The sequence below is a fragment of the Martes martes genome (genome assembly GCF_963455335.1).
Source record: "Martes martes genome assembly, chromosome: X".
NCBI lineage: Eukaryota > Metazoa > Chordata > Mammalia > Carnivora > Mustelidae > Martes > Martes martes.
In genome coordinates, this window is record NC_137897.1 from 84,774,598 (window position 1) to 84,795,347 (window position 20,750).

Below are 20,750 nucleotides of genomic sequence, written 5' to 3' on the forward strand. Positions count from 1 at the left end.
CACATATCTTGTACTTGAAAAGCTCCTAAGTGGAAGGCTATTTAACCCTGTTTCCCTCCCTTCATTTCCCAAAATGAGCTCTATTTTTCAGTGTAATGTTTTAAGGTAACATTTATTGGTTTTATTTCATTATTATTAAAGTAACAACTCTCATTATAGGAAATACAGAGACACATAAAAAAGAAAATAAACATCACCCTTAATCTACCACTAAGACATAATTTTGGTTACTGCTTTTTTTTTTTTTTAAGAAGCAGAGATCATATTTAGGATTCTTACTGTGTCTTCTAAATTTAATTCGATTTGTATATATGTATGCATATGAAAGTACATAAACATGACTGCTAGATTTTTTTTTAGAGTGGCTCTTTTTTTTTTTTTTCCCTCTTGTCCTTGTTTTGTTTGACTCCTACTTCTGCCTTTCCAGACCTGCAGATTACCAAACCAGTATGTATCCTTCCAGATTTTACTCTATACTCATTTGGTACACACACACACACACACACACACACACACACACATACACACACACACACAGAGGGATTTTGGAATGTTTTACTGTTGTTGTTCATTGATGGTTTTACAAAAATAGAATGTTATATTAACTGTAATACATCTTGCTTTTTCACCCAACAATATCTCACGGGAATCTATTAAAGCTTATTGGTATATCTTATTCCTTTATGAAGCTGTGAAATATTTCATGAATGCACAACTTATTTAGCCATTCTTCTCATTCCTTTTTAAGATTTTACTTTTAAGTAATCTCTCCATCCAATGTGAGGCTCAAACCTATGACCCTGAGATCAAGAGTCATGTGCTCCACTGACCGAGCCAGCCAGGGTTCCCTAGTTATTCTTCTATTCTTGAATGTTTGTATTCATTCTTTCCGTATTGCTGCTACTCTAACCAGTGCTGAAATCAACATTTTTGTGCATATGCCCTTAAATACTGGTGCTTTCAATTTGTAAATATATATATATATATATATACACACACACACACACACAAATGTTTACATATAAATATACATATTTATGTTAATACATATTTCCATTCTGATATACAAAAACAGGCTGTAATAATTCACTTTTCCCTTTTGTATGTAAAACATGAGGTTATTCTTTTCTTCACATCCATACCAGCATAAGGTGTTATGATTCTTTTATAATTTTGACAACTTAATGGGTGCGTTTCCTTGGCTACTAATGAATTCAGTATTATCTCATAATTTTTTATCCAATTAAATTTATTCTTTGAATTGTCTGTTCATACCATCTGCCCCTTTCTTATGGGTTGCTTAGGTTTTCTTAATTTGTAAGACTTCCTTGTATGTTTTGGATATTGGCCCTTTGTCTATCGGCATTATGATAGATATAGTTCCCAAATCCGTATGTGCTGACTTGGCTGATTGTATATTTTGCTATGTGTTTTTTTACATTTTTTTATATTCAAGTATGATTACTTTCTTATAGCTTCTGGGTTCCCAGTTTTAGTTAAGATGATTTTCTTAAAGATGGCTACCTGGTTGTGCTAGCATGATGTATTACATAATCCCTACTTTCCCCTGTGAACTGAACTACCATTTTTCTCACCTATTAAACTTTTTACATATGAGGCTCCACTCATAGTTTCTCTATTCGGTTCCATCTGTTTGTCTATTTGTGTACTCAGATCATATTGATTTGATTATATTAGCTTAAAGAATATTTTTCTTATCTATTTATCAGCATTTTCTTCTTACATGTAAATTTGAAGATCACTTTTATTCAACCCTCCCCACCAGCCCTGTTTGGATTCTAATTAGAATTGCATTAAATGTATATTTTGGTTTTGTGAGAGCTGATGTTTTAAAATTATGTAGCTGTGATATAATGTAATATAATGTAATCTAAGAAATTGTGTTTTTTTTCCATCTGTTCAGCTCTTGTTTTATGCCTTTCTTGATACATTTATTCCTAAAGAATAATAGCTTTTCTGTCCATTATGAGTTGAATATTGCTCACCTTTCCATTCTGAAGTGCTTCTTGCTAGAATAGAAAAAGCTTATTGATTTTAACAGTAGTCTTCATATCTCACCATCTTACCAGACTCTCTTATTAGTTTTGGTAAAATTTATTTTCATTTTATCCCATCTTTCTGATGGTTATACCGGTTATTTTCTTTGGTTTTTGCTTTTGCTTGAAACTCAGAGTGAAATAAAAATGGTGTTGGTGGGCCACTGTCTCTAAAGTGATTTTAAATGGAGAATGCCTCTGTGTGTCTCCATATTTGCTGTTGGTGTTTGTTAGCCTATTACATGTAAAGAGTTTCCACATTTACTTAGAGGTATTTTCAAATAAAACAGTTCCTGCATTTTATCAAACGCTTTTTCATGTCTCTTGAGTATGCTTTTTTTTCTGTTAAAGTATTTGATACAGCGAGTTATGTTGAAGAATTCCCTGATTTCAAATTACTGTTATATACTGACATAAGTCCTGCTAGTCATAGTATATTATTATGATGCATTGCTGGAATCCATTTGTCAATCCGTTTTTTAGAACCCTTGCCTCAGAATTCATAAGTGAGATGGGAGTCATTTTTTTGGATTCTTTACAGTGTAAGGATTAAAATGGAATTGCAGAGTACTTCTTCTCCTTCTCTGGCCTAGAATAATTTAATTACCCATGGAAGTTATGTGTTATTTTTTTCCTACTTTTAAAAATTACTTTTCTTTCCTTTCTTGGGTGGTTGTTGTTATTTTATTTTATTTTATTTATTTTTTTTTAAAGATTTTATTTATTTATTTGACAGACAGATCACAAGTAGGCAGAGAGGCAGGCAGAGAGAGAAGGGAGGAAGCAGGCTCCCTGCTGAGCAGAGAGCCCGATGCGGGGCTCGATCCCAGGACACTGGGATCATGACCCGAGCCGAAGGCAGCGGCTTTAACCACTGAGCCACCCAGGCGCCCCTGTTGTTATTTTAGAAATTATATGGTTTGTTTGTTTTTTGAATGATCAGGTAAAACTCAACTGCAAAGCTCATCTGGTCCTAGTGCCTTTTTCATTTGGTACACTCATAATCACCTTTCCAGTGTCTTCTGTGGTAATTTATCTATTCAGATCTTTGAGTCAATTGTGGTCATTTATCTTTTATTGGGAAGTTACCCATTTCTTCTGAGTTTTCAGATTTGTTGCCATGAGTTGAGTGGAGCATGTAGTCGCCTCTTATTTTATAATTTTAAAAACTCTGTCCTCATCTATAGTCATGTCTTCTTTCTTGGGTTTAATCTTGTCTGTCTTTGTGTTTTCATTATTTATAGTTTAGTCAGGTTAGTAAGTACTTTATCTATTTTTGGTTGCTTTATAGAACCTGGTTTTGGATATAGTTCTATATCTACACGGTCAAAAGGTGTGTATTTATTCCTCTTTGCCTTCTTTAGTCATCATTTTCTATTCTGCTTTATTTACTTAATATCATTACCCCCATTTTATTACAAACTCATCATCCACGTCATTTTAAAATTAAACTTTCTATATTTTGAGATAATTATATAATATAATGAATATCATATCATAATACGGATGCAGTTGTAAGAAGACTACAGAGAGATGGTAGGTACCCTTCACTTAGTTCCCTCCAGTAGTAACCGCTTGCAAAACTGTAGTACAGTGTGAGAACCAGGATATTGACATTGGCACTGTCGAGGTATAGCACAGTTCTATCACCATGCAGGGCTTCCCTGTTGCCTTTTTATTTATTTTTTTTATTTTTTAAAAGATTTATTCATTTATTTGAGAGAGAGCAAGAGAGAGCGAGCATGAGTGAGAGGGGAAGAGGGAGAATCACATGCAGACTCCGTGCTGAGTGTGGAGCTCAACTTGGAGCTTGATCTCGTGACCCTGAGATCATGACCTGAGCTGAGACCAAGAATTGGATGCTTAAGGGACTGAGCCACCCAGGCGCCCCTACTGTTGCCCTTTTACAGCCATGCTCACTACTCTCCCACCTGCATCCTTTCCCTGACCCCTGGCAACTCATCTGTTCTCCATGTCTGAAATTTTGTTATTTCAAGAATGCTATATGAATGGAGTCATACAGTGTGTTACCTTCAGGATTGCCTTTTAAAAAAAATATTTATCTATTTGACAGAGATCACAAGTAGGCAGAGCAGCAGGCAGAGAGAGAGGGGGAAGCAGGCTTCCCACTGAGCAGAGAGCCTGATGTGGGGCTCCATCCCAGGACCCTGAGATCATGACCTGAGCCGAAGGCAGGGGCTTAACCCACCAAGCCACCCAGGTGCCCCAGGACTGGCCTTTTTTAAACTTATAATTCCTTGCAGATCCATCCAAGGTTTTAATCGTAAGCATAATTTTTCACGGGTGCATACTATTCCACAGTGTGGAACTACAACATGCAGTGCAAAGTTAAAAATCAGTATTTCAGAAAATAGTTCTCAAAATAATAACTGCACCTTACATCAGTATAGGTCCTTCCTGTTTTCAAAGTACTTTGTCTTAAATGAGCTCATCTAATCCTTCAAATAATGCCATGAGATAGGGACTACATTATTCATACTACAAATCAAACAGTTGGGGCCAAGAGGTATTAGATAGCTTGCCTAACATTACAGAGTGGCAGAACCAGGATTCTCTTCTTCTTTTCCTGCTAATGCTCATAATCAGATTTACTGTGTGCCTAGGGATGGGGGGAAACACTTAACATGGGTTATCTCATTTAGTTCTTCCAGCAAATTTACGTGGGTGGTAGAAATTGTATCCCCAGTTACATCAAGTAAATGGAGGCTTAGGAAGTTGAAGTGACCTAGGTGTTTTCTGCTCTTCTGCTCTTCTTTAATTATTTAAGGCATTAGAACCATGAAAGCATCCTATTGAAAACTCCACAAATCTCAGTGTACACCAGTGGGCACCACTGTGGTCTTTATGCCAGTATGTTTTGGAGGTTGCATTGACTAGCACTATAGTCCCATCTCTTGTTTTTTTCTATTGGCCCTTTGCTGTGCCAGCCAAGCATGAGTTTGTCTGCTTCCCAGCAAAGCAGGGGCTGGCATGTACTTCTTGGAGGCATGCCCAGACACTGCAGGGGAGGGGTATCATGTGCCCAGGAGGCTGCCTGCCCCATGCTGGGCAGGGGCTGGCGATTCTTTTTAGGGAGGGCAGGGGGTGGGATTCTCCACAGGGTTCCCATGGTACACTTGACAAGAGGGAATGGTGGTTCCCCCGTGTTCTGGCTGGATCCCAGAGTGCTTCACTTATGTGCCCCTCTGTTGATATGTGACTGGCTAAGTCTGCAACTAAGAAAGGCTTCCTCAGCAGAAAGCATGTATGCGGAGGACAGAGCTGAAGACAGCAGGGATTCCTCCCTGGCCCACCATCACAGCAACCTTGGGCATGGTGCTCTTCTGAGAGACGATGAATACAATGGCTTGGATATTGAAGGTACCAGGATATGGCTCTTCAGGGAAGAACCACTCAAAACAGCCAAAATGAGTGAAAAGAAAGTGGCTCAGATTCAAAGAGGTAGAGAACAGTGCTCCAGGTACACACACAGCACAACAGGCAGATGCTCATAGAACAGCACCCAAACTGCCTGTTGTGTTGTGTGTTTATTCCCTGAAGAGCCATATCCTGGTACCTTCAATATCCAAGCCACAGAATTCATCCTCTCTTACTCAGCTTTGAGCAAAACCCGTATATTCTTAGAGACTGTTCTGGGTGTACTATCTTGCTACAAAATTCAAAAAAAGCTACCTGTCTCAATCACCTTGATTACACATACCCAGCTCCATAATATGAACCAGGCTGTGTCACCAGTTCATAATTAATTAATTAATTGAGGTATTATTGACATATAATGTTAATTTAGGTATATAATATAGTGATGCAACAATTATATATATTATAAAATGCTCACTGGGGTAAGTGTAGTTACTATCTGTCACCACATAAAGTTATTACACTAGTATTGATTATAGCCCCTGTGCTGTACTTTTCGTCCCTGTGACTTTATTATTTTATAACTGCAAGTCTGTACCTCTTGATCTCCTTCACCCATAGTGCCTATCCCCCTACCCTCCTCCAGTCTGGCCATCGCCAGTTTATTCTCTGCATTTATGAGTCTTTTTCTGATTTTGTTTTTTGGTTTGTTTCTTTGTTTTGTTTTCTGGATTCTACGTGTAAGTGCAGTCATATGGTATTTGTCTTTTTCTGACTGACTTATTTCACTTAGCATAATACTCTCTAGGTCCATCTGAGTTGTTGCAAGTGGCACGATATCTTCCTTTTTGATGGCTGAGTAATATTCCATCATCTTTCCAGACTGTAGCTTTTGTATCCATCCATTGATGGATCAAGGTTCTTGATGCATAAGACACCCTTTTGCGAACCTAAGGAAGTGGAAGGAGGGCCTTGTCACAGGGTAGCCAGGTCCTACACAGCTCTCCATACCCTTCAAATTTCATTATAGAAAGCTCCAAACCTGTACACGTTATGCCAGTTACTCATTATATATTTTAATCTGTGTATTGTCACTTTGTGTTCTCTGCCCAGTTATTACATAGGAGTATTTCTCCTCTTGTTGGTCTGCACAAATCATCTGTATATAGAGCATTAATCCTTTATCAAGTTTGCAGAAGTGTTTGCCCCAGATTGTATTCTAACTTGTTGATGTTGCTTTTGATACACCATTGATGCTTTTATTGGACAAATTGCTTGGTTTCCAAGCTGCCTTCAGACCATGGCAATTTCTTCTGGTGTTTTTTTTTTTTTTTTTTTTTTTTTTTTTTTGAATTTGAAAACATGTTTTATTTTTTTTTTTTTAATTTTTTTATTTTAATAAACATATAATGTATTTTTATCCCCAGGGGTACAGGTCTGTGAATCGTCTGGTTTACACATTTCACAGCACTCATCATAGCACATACCCTCCCCAATGTCCATTTCCCCACCACCCTCTCCCGTCCCCCTTCCCCCCCGCAACCCTCAGTCTGTTTCTTGAGATTGAGTCTTTTATGGTTTGTCTCCCTCCCAATCCCATCTTTTCATTTTTTCTTTTCCTACCTCCCCCCAAACCCCCCCACCTTGCATCTCCACTTCCTCATATCAAAGAGATCATATGATAGTTATATTTCTCCGATTGACTTATTTCGCTAAGCATGATACCCTCTAGTTCCATCCACGTCGTCGCAAATGGCAAGATTTCATGTCTTTTGATGGCTGCATAGTATTCCATTGTGTATATATACCACATCTTCTTTATCCATTCATCTGTTGATGGACATCTAGGCGCTTTCCACAGTTTGGCTATTGTGGACATTGCTGCTATAAACATTCGGGTGCACGTGCCCCTTCGGAGCACCACGTTTGTATCTTTAGGATATATACCCAGGAGTGCAATTGCTGGGTCGTAGGGTAGCTCTATTTTCAGTTTTTTGAGGAACCTCCACACTGTTTTCCAGAGTGGTTGCACCAGCTTGCATTCCCACCAACAGTGTAGGAGGGTTCCCCTCTCTCCGCATCCTCGCCAGCATCTGTCATTTCTTGACTTGTTAATTTTAGCCATTCTGACTGGTGTGAGGTGGTATCTCATTGTGGTTTTGATTTGTATTTCCCTGATGCCGAGTGATGTGGAGCATTTTTTCATGTGTCTGTTGGCCATCTGGATGTCTTCCTTGCAGAAATGTCTGTTCATGTCCTCTGCCCATTTCTTGACTGGATTATTTGTTCTTTGGGTATTGAGTTTGATAAGCTCTTTATAGATTTTGGATACTAGCCCTTTATCTGATATGTCGTTTGCAAATATCTTCTCCCATTCTGTCAGTTGTCTTTTGGTTTTGTTAACTGTTTCCTTTGCTGTGCAAAAGCTTTTGATCTTGATGAAATCCCAATAGTTCATTTTTGCCCTTGCTTCTGTTGCCTTTGGCGATGTTCCTAGGAAGAAGTTGCTGCGGTGGAGGTCAAAGAGGTTGCTGCCTGCATTCTCCTCAAGGATTTTGATAGATTCCTTTCGCACATTGAGGTCCTTCATCCACTTTGAGTCTATTTTCGTGTGTGGTGTAAGGAAATAGTCCAATTTCATTTTTCTGCATGTGGCTGTCCAATTTTCCCAGCACCATTTGTTGAAGAGGCTGTCTTTTTTCCATTGGATATTCTTTCCTGCTTTGTCGAAGATTAGTTGACCATAGAGTTGAGGGTCTATTTCTGGGCTCTCTATTCTGTTCCATTGGTCTATATGTCTGTTTTTGTGCCAGTACCATACTGTCTTGATGATGACAGCTTTGTAATAGAGCTTGAAGTCTGGAATTGTGATACCACCGACTTTGGCTTTCTTTTTCAATATTCCTTTGGCTATTCGAGGTCTTTTCTGGTTCCATATAAATTTTAGGATTATTTGTTCTATTTCTTTAAAAAAAATGGATGGGATTTTGATAGGGATTGCATTAAATGTGTAGATTGCTTTAGGTAAAATAGACATTTTCACAATATTTGTTCTTCCAATCCATGAGCATGGAATATTTTTCCATTTCTTTGTGTCTTCCTCAATTTCTTTCATGAGTACTTTATAGTTTTCTGAGTATAGATTCTTTGCCTCTTTGGTTAGATTTATTCCTAGGTATCTTATGGTTTTGGGTACGATTGTAAATGGGACTGACTCCTCAATTTCTCTTTCTTCTGTCTTGTTGTTAGTGTAAAGAAATGCGACTGATTTCTGTGCATTGACTTTATATCCTGACACTTTACTGAATTCCTGTATAAGTTCTAGCAGTTTTGGAGTGGAGCCTTTTGGGTTTTCCACATATAGTATCATATCATCTGCAAAGAGTGATAGTTTGACTTCTTCTTTGCCGATTTGGATGCCTTTAATTTCTTTTTGTTGTCTGATTGCTGAGGCTAGGACTTCTAGTACTATGTTGAACAGCAGTGGTGATAACGGACATCCCTGCCGTGTTCCTGACCTTAGCGGAAAAGCTTTCAGTTTTTCTCCATTGAGAATGATATTTGCGGTGGGTTTTTCATAGATGGCTTTGATAATATTGAGGTATGTGCCTTCTATCCCTACACTTTGAAGAGTTTTAATCAGGAAGGGATGCTGCACTTTGTCAAATGCTTTTTCAGCATCTATTGAGAGTATCATATGGTTCTTACTCTTTCTTTTATTAATGTATTGTATCACATTGATGGATTTGCTGATGTTGAACCAACCTTGCAGCCCTGGAATAAATCCCACTTGGTCGTGGTGAATAATCCTTTTAATGTACTGTTGGATCCTATTGGCCAGTATTTTGGTGAGAATTTTTGCATCTGTGTTCATCAAGGATATTGGTCTGTAATTCTCTTTTTTGGTGGGATCCTTGTCTGGTTTTGGGATCAAGGTGATGCTGGCCTCATAGAATGAGTTTGGAAGTTTTCCTTCCATTTCTATTTTTTGGAACAGTTTCAGGAGAATAGGAATTAATTCTTCTTTAAATGTTTGGTAGAATTCCCCTGGGAAGCCGTCTGGTCCTGGACTTTTGTTTGTTTGGAGATTTTTGATGACTGTTTCAATCTCCTTACTGGTTATGGGTCTGTTCAGGTTATCTATTTCTTCCTGGTTCAGTTGTGGTAGTTTATATATCTCTAGAAATGTATCCATTTCTTCCAGGTTGTCAAATTTGTTGCCATAGAGTTGCTCGTAGTATGTTCTTATAATTGTTTGTATTTCTTTGGTGTTGGTTGTGATCTCTCCTCTTTCATTCATGATTTTATTTATTTGCGTCCTTTCTCTTTTCTTTTTGATAAGTCTGGCCAGGGGCTTATCAATCTTATTAATTCTTTCAAAGAACCAGCTCCTAGTTTTGTTGATTTGTTCTATTGTTTTTTTAGTTTCTATTTCATTGATTTCTGCTCTGATCTTTATGATTTCTCTTCTCCTGCTGGGTTTAGGCTTTCTTTGTTGTTCTCTCTCCAGCTCCTTTAGGTGTAGGGTTAGGTTGTGTATTTGAGACCTTTCTTGTTTCTTGAGAAAGGCTTGCACTGCTATATATTTTCCTCTCAGGACTGCCTTTGTTGTGTCCCACAGATTTTGAACGGTTGTGTTTTCATTATCATTTGTTTCCATGAATTTTTTCAATTCTTCTTTAATTTCCTGGTTGACCCATTCATTTTTTAGAAGGATGCTGTTTAGTCTCCATGTATTTGCGTTCTTTCCAAATTTCCTCTTGTGATTGAGTTCGAGCTTCAGAGCATTGTGGTCTGAAAATATGCAGGGAATGATCTCGATCTTTTGGTACCGATTGAGACCTGATTTATGACCCAGGATGTGGTCTATTCTGGAGAATGTTCCATGTGGACTAGAGAAGAATGTATATTCTGTTGCTTTGGGATGGAATGTTCTGAATATATCTGTGATGTCCATCTGGTCCAGTGTGTCATTTAAGGCCTTTATTTCCTTGTTGATCTTTTGCTTAGATGATCTGTCCATTTCAGTGAGGGGAGTGTTAAAGTCCCCTGCTATTATTGTATTACTGTTGATGTATTTCTTTGATTTTGTTATTAATTGGTTTATATAGTTGGCTGCTCCCATGTTAGGGGCATAGATATTTAAGATTGTTAGATCTTCTTGTTGGACAGACCCTTTGAGTATGATATAGTGTCCTTCCTCATCTCTTATTATAGTCTTTGGCTTAAAATCTAATTGATCTGATATAAGGATTGCCACCCCAGCTTTCTTCTGATGTCCATTAGCATGGTACATTGTTTTCCACCCCCTCACTTTAAATCTGGAGGTGTCTTTGGGTCTAAAATGAGTTTCTTGTAGGCAGCATATGGATGGGTTTTGTTTTTTTATCCATTCTGATACCCTGTGTCTTTTGATTGGGGCATTGAGCCCATTAACATTCAGGGTAACTATTGAGAGATATGAATTTAGTGCCATTGTATTGCCTGTAAGATGATTGTTACTGTATATTGTTTCTGTTTCTTTCTGATCTACTACTTTTAGGGTCTCTCTTTGCTTAGAGGACCCCTTTCAATATTTCCTGTAGAGCTGGTTTGGTGTTTGCAAATTCTTTCAGCTTTTGTTTGTCCTGGAAGCTCTTTATCTCTCCTTCTATTTTCAGTGATAGCCTAGCCGGATATAGTATTCTTGGCTGCATGTTTTTCTCGTTTAGTGCTCTGAATATATCATGCCAGTTCTTTCTGGCCTGCCAGGTCTCTGTGGATAGGTCCGCTGCCAATCTAATGTTTTTACCCTTGTATGTTACAGACTTCTTTTCCCGGGCTGCTTTCAGGATTTTCTCTTTGTCGCTAAGACTTGTAAATTTTACTATCAGGTGACGAGGTGTGGACCTATTTTTATTGATTTTGAGGGGCGTTCTTAGCATCTCCTGGATTTTGATGTTTGTTCCCTTTGCCATATTAGGGAAATTCTCTCCAATAATTGTCTCCAATATACCTTCTGCTCCCCTCTCTCTTTCTTCTTCTTCTGGAATCCCAATTATTCTAATGTTGTGTCGTCTTATGGTGTCACTTATCTCTCGAATCCTCTCCTCGTGTTCCAGTAGTTGTTTGTCTCTCTTTTGCTCAGCTTCTTTATTCTCTGTCATTTGGTCTTCTATGTCACTAATTCTTTCTTCTGCCTCATTTATCCTGGCAGTGAGAGCTTCCATTTTTGATTGCACCTCATGAATAGCTTTTTTGATTTCAACTTGGTTAGATTTTAGTTCTTTTATTTCTCCAGAAAGGGCTTTTATCTCTCCGGAGAGGGTTTCTCTAATATCTTCTATGCCTTTTTCGAGCCCGGCTAGAACCTTGAGAATTGTCATTCTGAACTCTAGATCTGTCATGCTACCTATGTCTGTATTGATTAGGTCTCCAGCCTTCGGTACGGCCTCTTGTTCTTTTTTTTGAGGTGAGTTTTTCCGCCTTGTCATTTTGTCCAGGTAGGATTTGCTTTCTTCTGCTGTGGAATTCCGCTGTTCTTGGTGACTGAAGTTGGTTTTGGATGGTTTCTTGTTGATCTTCTGGGGGAGGGGCCTGTTGTAGTGATTCTCAAGTGTCTTTGCCGCAGGCAGAATTGCACCGCCCTTGCCAGGGGCCGGGCTAAGTAATCCGCTCGGGTTCGCTTTCGGGAGCTTTTGGCCCCTGAGCGCTTTCCGTAGAGTCCGGAGGACGGGAATGAAGATGGCGGCCTCCCAGTCTCCAGCCCGGAGGAGCCGAGAGCTTGGGGTTCCGCTCCTCAGTGCGCTCTCAGAGCAAAGCGCCCAACAGCCCCGCCTCCCTGGCTTGCGGTCGCGCCTCGAGGAAAGCAGTCAATTGTTGGAGCTGGAGAAAAGCGCCGGGTCGCTTTTGTCTCCGTGGCCTCCGGCCGCGCTCCGAGCCCACCCAGCCTGCAACCGGCACAAGGTAACCCCGGGCTTAGAGCTCACTCCTCGGCTTTGTCGCTGTAGCCGGCTTCCGCGCTCTAATACCTGCGAGCTCTGCGGCACTCAGACATCCCCAGTCCTTCTGTGACCCTGCGGGTCCTTGGGTTATGCTGACCCCGCCTGGGTTTCCCCCCAGTTTAGCCTCTGGAGCGATGTCTCCCAGTGGAGCCGACTTTTAAAAGTCCCGATTTTGTGCTCCGTCGCTCCGCCGCTTGCCGGGTGCCGGCCCCTCCCCCCGGGGTCTATCTTCCCGTCGCTTTGGATTCACTTCTCCGCAGGTCCTACCTTTCAGAAAGTGATCGATTTTCTGTTTCTGGGATTGTTGCTCTTCTTCTCTTCGATTTCCCGTTGGATTTATAGGTGTTCACAATGGTTAGATAAGCTATCTAGCTGATCTCCTGCTACCCGATGTCGTCTCAGCTGCTACTTCTCCGCCATCTTGACTCCTCCCCTCTTCTGGTGTTTTTATGCCTGAAAATTTTCCCCTTCAAAGATCAGGTGGACAATCTGGTTTTCTTTTTTGTTTGTTTGGGCTTTTTTGTTTTGTTTTGTTTTGTTTTTCATTTATTTTTAGAGAAAGTGAGAGAGAGCAGGGGGAGGGGCAGAGGGAGAGGGAGAGAGAGAATTTTAAGCAAACTCCATGCTGAGTGTGGAGCTGACGTGGGGTTCAGTCTCACAATCCTGAGTTCATGACCTGAGCCAAAATCAGGAGTTGGACACTTAACTGACTGAGCCACCCAGGTGCCCTGACATTCTGGTTTTTAAATTGTTTTTTAAAAAGTATTTAGCTGTCAGTTCATCTAAAATTCATTTTGTGCCTAGTATGAGGTAGGGATATACTTTATATTTTTTTCCTCAAATTCTCATTTTTTGGAGCACTGTTTATTGAATAACCATTCCCTGTGATTATTGCCGTTGTGTACTTAAATTATTATGTATGCTAGGATTTATTTTGGGGGCTTGTTGTAGTATTCCATTGATTTCTCTTTTGGATCCTCGCCAGTTTCATACTCTCCTCTTTGCAACAGCTAGCAGGCCGGATTTCTCTTTGCCATTGTTCATAGCCTGTTACTTTACCCATACTTTTTTTCTTAGCTAGTCTGAACCACTTTTTCCTTCCAAATGAACTTAGAATTTTTTTGTCAGATTCTCCTTCAAATTCTATTAGTTTTGACAGAAATGACTTTAACCTAAAATGCCATTAACATCACTATAATACAGAGTCTGTATGTATAGGAAAAGATGTGGTAAATTTCTTAATGTATCCAACTCTTCTTTTGTGTTAAGGGTGAGTGTGTATGTGTGTATCCCACGTGTTTCTCATCAGGGTCATTCGTGGACAATTTGTAGTTTATGGTATATTTATGATATATTATATTTTCAAAGTAGTTATTACTGGTACACAGTTATTACTGGTACACAGGACAAATTTTGATTCTACATGTTCATTTTGTCTTTGGCCACCATGCTTAACTATTTTAATAGTTTTTCAGTTGCTTCACTTGGATTATTTTGGAAATTAATGGTGTCAACACCCATATGGTAATCTTAGCTCCTTATAAAGAGTGAAACTCCCCCCCACTCCCCACCCCTATTTCAAGCCTGATTGTATTAGCTAGAACTTCTAGGACAGTATTAAATAATAGTGATACTGGCAGGAATTGCTGCCCTGCTTCTGATTTTAATGAAAATGGTTCTAGTGTTTCACTGTTGATTCTGATGAACTTTGTTGGTTAGTTTAGATGTCCTTTATAATGTTAAGGAATTCTCTTATTCTTAAATTACCAAGTTTTTTTTTTTTTAATCAGAACTGGTTGTCAAATGTAGCTAATTTAGCTAATAGTTTTTTTTTAAAGATTTTGTTTATTTATTTGACAGACAGAGATCACAAGTAGGCAGAGAGGCTGGCAGAGAGAGAAGGAAGCAGGCTCCCTGCAGAGCAGAGAGCCTGATGCGGGGGCTTGATCCCAGGACCCTGGGATCATGACCTGAGCTGAAGGCAGAGGCTTTAACCCACTGAGCCACCCAGGCGCCCCAGGCTAATAGTTTTTAAGAATAAGTTGAGAGGTTCATTTGAGTTTTCTCCTTTGACCTCCCCATTTGGTATGTTAAATGAATAGATTTCCTAATAACAACCTTTGTTGGATTTCTAAGTTCAGCTTTCCTTTCCCTCTGCATGTCTGGGAGAGATTCAGGATTGGATCCCGTACTTCGAATTTGATTGATTTTGCTCTTTGCCATCTTGAATGTGATACTTATTTCTGCTGCTACAATCTTAATTTCTTTCTAATTCTTTCTTGCTTTGCTACTCTCTTTCTCACCAGTTTGGTGTCTTTCCTTATCAGTACTTTTTTTTAAGTCATCTCTGCACCCAGCGTGGGGCTCAAGCTCACAACCCCAAGAATCAAGAGTCGCACGCATCACCGACTGAGCCAGCCAGGCACCCCTCCCACATATGCTTTATTCTGATAGCATTCTCTACCTGTTTCAGCAAGTCCATGTTTTCTCAGATTCTATGGAGGATGCCATTTTGTAAAATACTTCTTCCGGTTTTGTAAAATACTTCTTCCGGTTCAGACACTAAATTTAGACTTTTGTCTAAATAAAAATAATGGGCACTTCTGCTGCTAGAGGCTCTCCTAGGAACCATACTGGTTTTTTGGGTATGCTTATACATATTGAAAGGAGGATTTATTTATTATTTGTTCAAGGTAGGGTCTCTGGATTTCCTTTGAGTATTCTCATGTTCTCTTTGGTATTGGCCAGAAGCCCTTCTCAGCTCCTCATCTTGGTGAAAGGTAGACAGACATCCATGGCTTCTTAGCCTGTTTGCCAGCTTCATCTAGTGGGTTCTTGCCAGACTTGGACAGAATCACTTACCCCTACCACTAGGTTCTCTGATACTCTGAGCAGATACGGTAGACGAGAAATTACAACCTCCTACACGCACTGCCACCTGAGTTCTACTTGGGCAGACTTCCACTTCCAGGACACAGTATGCCAGCCCCAAGCCATCACTTCCCGCCTTTTGGATTTGAGGGAGTAGGAGTCAATCTCCAGATGCATGTAGAGCAGTCTGATTTCCTTTGCAAGCAGTAGTCCTGGAGTGGAGACATGACTGCCCAGCGTGCTGGTTGTGGGATTTCTACACCAAGAGGCCGACAGTGGCAGGAAGGACTCAGTGTCTTCCTGTCTTGTTTCAGGTTTCCGCTGCATGCCACATTTTTTTCTCATTTCAGCACTAGCCTTATTCATAGTGGAGATTTCTTCCAGAGTCTTGTAATAGGATGACTATCAGTCTAAGTTTGCAGTGATTTAGGGTCTTTTAACTGCTTTTTTTTTTTTTTACCTTTTTCTGTCTTCTCATAGGAATTTTAGTAGAAAGCTGGGAGGGGCTGTGTTATTGGATGTTAGCCAAGTTCTACTTTAAAGTAGAAATTCAGTGTATATTTTGGTTTAGAGCAGAGGTCGGCAATCTTTTTCTGTAAAGGGCCAGATAGTAAACTTTCTGAATGTTGTGGGCCATGTGATCTGTGTTTTACCCATGTAAGTTTTTTTGTACCTTGAAAGCACCATAGATAGTACCTAAGTGAATGGGCTTGGCTATGTTCCAATAAAACTTTTATTTATAAACACAGGACAACCCGATGAAAAAGTTCTGGAGCTGGATAATGGTGATGGTTGTATAGCAGTGTGAATGGTTAATGCCACAGAACTGTCGACTTAAAGATAGTTATGATGGTAAATTTTGATATGTCTATTTTACCACCCCCCCCCAAAAAACCCCCAGAACATAACAGGGCAACCATATCTTGCTGACCCTGAGTTTAGAGCAATTAAATCTAGCGCATGGAAAGAGAGGGAGGGAGGCGGGGAGGAAGAAATTAAATGTATTCAGCAGGACAGTGACACTGTTGAGGAATACCTCAGCGAGAGTGGGGTCAGGTTCCGGAAAACTGCAATTCATTGTGGTGACATCAGCCCTTGGTCTTTAGGGATAGAGAGACACAGAGTTCGTAGTCACACTTTTCGGCATAAGGATCAGATCAAGGATTTTTCTCTTCCTGAGACAACTGAACAGCCAGCCAGCTCTTCCTTCTAGGTGACTGGTGATGCTTCCTGTAGGTAATGGGGTCTCTTCCCGGGGCTAGAGAATCCTAGCTTTTTAGTTATTAACCATAGCAGACTCGCTGGATAAAAAAGAGGAGCCACGGGTCAGAGTCAGCTGATTCTGACCTCCTTGCCAAGATTCCTGAGCCATCAGGATTCACCTGTCAACTGGAGACCCGGGCCCTGGGCACCGGGAACAATGCCGTTCGGGGGACCCCACACCGCTTTTCTCTCAGCAGTGTGGACAGGAGACTCCTGCTTTCTGGCTCCAGCCTCGGCCTCCTGAGCTTAGCTTGGCCAAGACCTTGAACGAGCCCCAAGCAGGTCTCTGGTGCATTTAATGCTGTTCTTGGAGCAGAGTTAGCAAATGGAGGTCCCCCTCCCAGCACGCGGTGGTTTGGACTTTCCTGGTCTCTGGTGGGTCTGTTATCCTGGCTGAAGGAGGGTGTTATCACCACGTGGTGGCACGCACTCGCTCCCCCTTCCCAGTCTCCATGGATCCCAGCACAGCAGAGCGCTCTGAGTGCAGTCAGCCTCTTAGTTTTCAGCTTACTCACTGGCATCCTGGCTGCTGGTGTTTTTGTTTTTGTTTTTGTTTTTTTGAAGAGGATGAAATTCTTGGTTTCACCAGGGACTGGGGGCCTCTTAGGGAAGCCAGCCTTTTGGAACTCTGTTCTGTCTGAGCTGGGGTATTTTGAAGGACCAAACGAAGGGAAAGGGAGTAGCTGTTAAGATTTCCCTGGCTTTGGGTTGTGATCAGACAGTTCAGCTGCCTTGTGAGCAACCACGACTTAATGAGCCTGGTTGTCTGAGTGTGTGCCGCAAGGGTAGGGGGCCCTCAGGGAGTGAGTGAGTCACTGAGCCGGGCGACTGAATGGCAGGGCACTCTTCCCCCGCCCTGCCCCATAAGAAAAGTGCATAGCAGAGAAGCTAGCACACATCTTCTGCCTCGGGAAGTGTACCATGGCCCTTCCCCCATGAGCAAGCGGAAACCCTTCAATCTGCTCATTTTCTTGTCCACATGGAGAGGAGTAGATCTGTGATGCAAGTGGGATTATGTGGTCATGAGTATTTGCTGACTCAGTCTGGTGAGGATTTTGAAGGAGATGAGATGAAATTTCATCTGTGCTGCAGAGAGCAGGGGGCGCGTTGCTGGCTGGAGAGAGGACCGTAGGCCGGGTGTGGAGCCAAGGTAGGTGAGGGAAGCATGGGGCTGGGTGAGGGGAATGAGGGCAGCCTGACATGTGATCTTGGTGTTGTAAGATCGGTGCCCTGTTGGCCTTTAGGCCACGTGATACTACGAGAGATCGGTAGCCCTGCGACCTTTTCTTTTTCTAGATCCCGCTTATTGTACTTTCCAATTTTTAAACAGCGGGACTTGGGGCAGGGAGCCTTCCTGTTGCTGGGACCGTCCCGAGTTCAGGAGGGGAGGGGGGGCTCAGGTTGGACCTCCTGTGCCTTAAAGTCTCGGAATGGCTTGACCGTCGCAGCACCCCCTTTTCTAGTACACAGGACATCCATCAGCTGCCCTGGGACCCCCCAAAAGAGCAGCCTTTTGGCACCCTCACCTGGGAGGTAGCTGCTTTGGGGCTTAGCTTTGGCCTTACTGCACAGGGTGCTTGTGAGACTCTCTCTGACCTGAGCAGCTTTAGTAAGACTGCTCCTGGCAAGGGAGAGAAAGCCCTATGTGTGAATGCTGCAGGTTTAAAAGGGGAGACACCAGGAACCGAGAAAATCCATCGTAAGTAAGTGGCTGTGCAAGGAGACCAGTTTCTCATCTTACACCGAATGCTTCTCTGGCGCCTGCTTTCCTAGGAGCCATTAACCGTCAGCTTGCTGCCTTGCATCCATACATCTTCTTTCTTAGTGCTTAGAAGGGGGAAGATGCTTTCAGGTTGTCCGAGGGCCTCCTCTCCTTCCGTACACCCGAGAAGCTGCCTGCCTTCCCACGTGTACGTATTCAGTTTTGTTCTCTCTTGGGAGCTTTGGCTGCTCCAGTCCTGGCCCATATTTTCTGAGTATTCTCAGTGCCCCAACCAGATCCTCTCCAGGAAATCTCTCTGAAGGTTTCTGGAGCCAGGACTGCTTTTCTTCCTTTCCTTTCCTTTTTCCTTTTTCCTTCCTCTCGGGCTGCTTGGCTTTAAACACGTGTTTGGATGTAGATCATCTCCCAGTAAAAGGAGTGCTGGGGACGCAGGTAACTTTTCCCGTCCAGCAAAGCGTGGAAAGCAGTATTCAGCAGAACAATAGGAACTGATCATTTGGGGCCTCTTTTTTACTTTGCCAGCCTGCCCAGTCCTTACAGAAGCTAAGTGGCATATCTGTGATGCTATGCATCAGGTGAAAGCAATTCCAGAAAAAAAAAAAAGCAGTGCAACATAATAGATGAGGTTTGGACAAGATCTGTAGGTGCTATGTGGTGGGTAATGAAGAGATAAAAATATTTTGTTTTTATAAAGGTCATCCATGATCACTGGAAGAAAGACATCAAACGTTACAGAAAGCAATCATGTGGAAAATGAGAGTACCTAGTAATTCGTCTGGTAATAAATATGTGGGAATAATGTCTTCCCAAGCTTCTGCGTGTACATACCCATTTTTTATTTTAGTTTTTTTTTAAGATTTTGTTTATTTATTTGAGACAGAGAGAGCAAGGGAGAGAGAGAAGCAGGCTCCCCACTGAACAAGGAGCCTGATATGGGGCTCGATCCCAGGATCCTGGGATTATGACCTGAGCCGAAGGCCGACGCTTAACCAACTGAGCCACCCGGGCACCCCCATACCCATTTCTTAAAAACTGAATTTGGGACTTTTCTAGGCATTTCCAAAGATACGATTTGTAATCTCTCCAAAGTTAATATACTTGTTTCCCCAGGTCATTAAAAATTCTACTGCACGTGATTTCTTTGTTGTTAATTTAAACTCAATTAATTAACATAGAATGTATTATTATTTTCAGAGCTGGAGTGTAGTAATTCTTCAGTTGTATATCACACCCAGTACTCATTGCAAGTGCCCTCCTTAAGGCACATGATTTCTGATGACAGCATAGTATTTGATAGTTGATCATTCAGATGAACAGAATATGATCTATTTAAACAGTGCCCTCTTATTTGGCATGGGCTTCGATGACCAGATACTGTTTTAAAGGAACCTTACATGGTGCTGTGCAAGTAGATGGCTTAGGTTATCTAGTGTGGTTTGGCTACTTCTTAAGACTTCTGAGCAAGTCTGATAGTCATCAGCCTCCATTTCCTCGTTGGTAAGAGAATGCTATGAATAGCAACTGCTTCCTTGAGTGGTGGTAACAATTAAATGAGCTGCTCCATGTTCATTTCTTAGCATGGATCCTAACAGACTAATCAGTGAATGTTAAAAATACATAGCCTGAGTTTTGTCTCAATGCTTCACCATCTTGCATACTTACCTGCTGTTAGAATTAGGGTCCCAGGGAATGAAAGCCGTTTTCATTCAAACAAAGCCGAATTTCAGAATGCAGACTGCTTTCAGATAAGTAGCCCATATTACTAGTTGAGTGCCTTGCACATTGGGGCTTTGTCCGTCTGGACTTCACAGGAAAAGAAGGTTCTGTGACCTCGGCAATTGTTGCCCCATTTGGTGGAGAGCAAGCAGGTGGGAAACCGCCGGTTACAATCAGTCCTGTATTCTATCTTTAATAGTCTCTCAAGTCTTCTATCTTTGTGCCCACAGGCAAAGCCAGTCAGACCTTCTTGTTATACTTGTTTGTATTTCTTTTCTTGTTTTTTTTTTTTCTTTCCTGGCTCTTATCCTGAACAAATTTCAAACATTCAGAAAAGGGAGCAGGGCAGCACACCAAACACTTGTATGATCTCTACCTAAGTTCAACGATTTTTGTCCTGGTTTCTGATATGTGAGTTAAAAAATGTGAGGTCCTGACTGCATTTCCTGCTGTCTGACAGCACTGTCCTTCAGAGCTCACACGGCGGGCATAAAGTGCACGCTCGGGGTGCCTGAGTGGCTCCGTGGGTTGAGCCTCTGCCTTCGGCTCCTGTCATGATCTCAGGGTCCTGGGATTGGGCCCCAGAGTCAGCCTGCCTGCTCGGCGGGGAGGCTGCTTCTCCCTCTCACACTCCCCCTGCTTCTAATCTGTCTTTCTCTGTCAAGTGGATAAATAAAATCTTTAAAAAAAAAAAGGTGAATGCTCTCAGGCCAAGGGCTGATGGAAGAGATAATGTCAGAGTAGAAGGACCCTGGGCTC

The 20,750-nt window shown here is 41.4% G+C and overlaps 1 protein-coding gene across 1 annotated transcript in view; it reads left to right on the plus strand.

Annotated features, from left to right (window-relative positions):
- TMEM164 (transmembrane protein 164) overlaps positions 1 to 20,750 on the plus strand; it is a 163,815-nt gene that overhangs the window by 66,210 nt on the left and 76,855 nt on the right. The gene's annotated exons all lie outside the window — the stretch shown is intronic.